This window comes from Photinus pyralis, unplaced genomic scaffold (genome assembly GCF_008802855.1).
Source record: "Photinus pyralis isolate 1611_PpyrPB1 unplaced genomic scaffold, Ppyr1.3 Ppyr1.4_LG5, whole genome shotgun sequence".
Classification (NCBI taxonomy): Eukaryota; Metazoa; Arthropoda; class Insecta; order Coleoptera; family Lampyridae; genus Photinus; species Photinus pyralis.
Genome location: NW_022170596.1, coordinates 31,771,980 through 31,774,050, shown reverse-complemented (window position 1 = coordinate 31,774,050; position 2,071 = coordinate 31,771,980).

Sequence of the window (2,071 nt, the reverse complement as noted above, 5' to 3'; positions counted from 1 at the left end):
GCAAATGAAAACCGATTGAGAAGTTCACGATCATTAAATCATATGAATTCATTTCGTGCTGGTGGGCATGGGAATTGGGAAATCTCCACTTATTCCTAAATTGATTGGTCTCTCCATGGGAAAAACTTATAAGCTGACATTTTTCTTAACTAGTTAAAATCTTAGTTATTCAATTATAATATTATAAAATCCAATTTCATTTTGTGTACACGTTAAGTTTAATATCTTTGCGAGGGGTAAACCACAGCAAAAATGTGTACACCAGAATTCCAAAAGTGCAAAATAATTCCAGAATTCCAAAATAATTCCATGGGACTTCCAAGAAGCTGCCAAAACTGCAAAAGAATTCCATTGAATTCCAAAAAATTCCATTGACTTCCAAAGAATTCCATTGAATTCCATTGAATTGCAGTTACTTCTAAAAAGAATTCCAATGAATTCCAGTGACCTTCAAAAATAAATTATACTTCTTGCAAAACGTAAGGTATGTCAACACATTCGTATCCATTCGATTATAGTAAAGAGTATGTCTTTGTTATATAATCCGGATCCTATATTATATTATTAGCATAACAAACTTACAACACGCAATCAGTGCAAGTAGACGAAACCAAAATCTGTGGCGTTGACAGAAACCCGAGTAGAAATCCCGATTCCCATTTCATACTATGGGAGGATAAACATCTTACTATAAATGATTTTGTCAGCTGATGACAAAATGAATTCTTTGTCTGCTCAAAATATGTTATCTTTAGTTTTGAAAGCATGTAATGTTCCTAGGGGTCTATCAAGCCGACACTGAAAACGTTGACTTACCCTATACTTACCGTTGGCAACTCTAGCAAGAACTACTAGCAGAGCCACCTACCTTTCAAGTCGAAACGATAGACGTTTCCCGACACTTAAATTTGGATGGCAGTCGGTTCGATATGGGTGGCACGAATGGACTCCTACGTTGTGTAATCTTTTATGTGTTGGGACGTGAGACATAAATCGAGAAGGGAATTAAATAAAAGACAGAACTTTTGTGCGTAAGAAATGACAAGATCAAATAAATATATTAACGCACACAACAAGACCATGCCAGGGAAACCTTCTACGGGACTAAAACCCCGGCATAGGCCACACAAATACAAGAAATAAATCACCTACAGCAATAAAATGCAAAAGAAAATACACATAAATAAAACATCTCAAATTGTATGATAAAAATCAGATAATCAAATCAAATGCAATTAAATAAGTTCATAAAATCAAAACACACAAAACATAATAAATGCAGTGGAAAACATGATAAATCAATTCAGTAGAAAAACACATCAAAATACCTGTACGATCAATAGAGATACACACAACTCGTAAAATAAATAAATAGCATGTACCTACATAGGAAACATGTAAATGGTGTGGTTCTACTCCAGCGTATTTTTTTCTCTAAAAAAACGTATTTAGTCTTTTGCTCTAAAATAATTAAGGGGGCTAGTAATTGACTCTAAAGAAATTACCATTGAAATCCCTATGCTGCGTCGCGCTAGGCACCACCCGGTATATGCCTCTAGTAAAGAAAATCACAGCGCACATAGCTATGGCTTCTTGGGAAATACTGATCAATTCATGAAAACTGCCTTGAAGTTACTCGCCTTAGGGCGAAAACCCTTTTACTTGTTTTGTATAGTGAACCTTAATAACAGGGAATTAAATATCATTGACGTTTCGTTTTATTCTAAGAGAATTGTTAAGTTGATAATGTTGTTATTATAGAGAGCATTTTACATATAATAATTTATTTTTTTACAACATTTATAGAAACGTCGAGGGAAAGCGAGGAGAAAAGTTTACTTTTATGACTGTGAAGGTCAGTGGCGCATTATTTGAGTTCATTTTGAGTCCTACTGTTTGAACGTGATGTGAGAGCTGAGTATTTCTTTATCATAAGTAAAAATAAATGAACAGTTACCCTTCAGATTCTAAGACTATAAAAAATGTATGAACTAAACGTCAATAAAAAGTAAACCACAACCTAAACCATAGCTTGTAAAAAGATTTAGAGATCCATGAGAATTCCAAATGG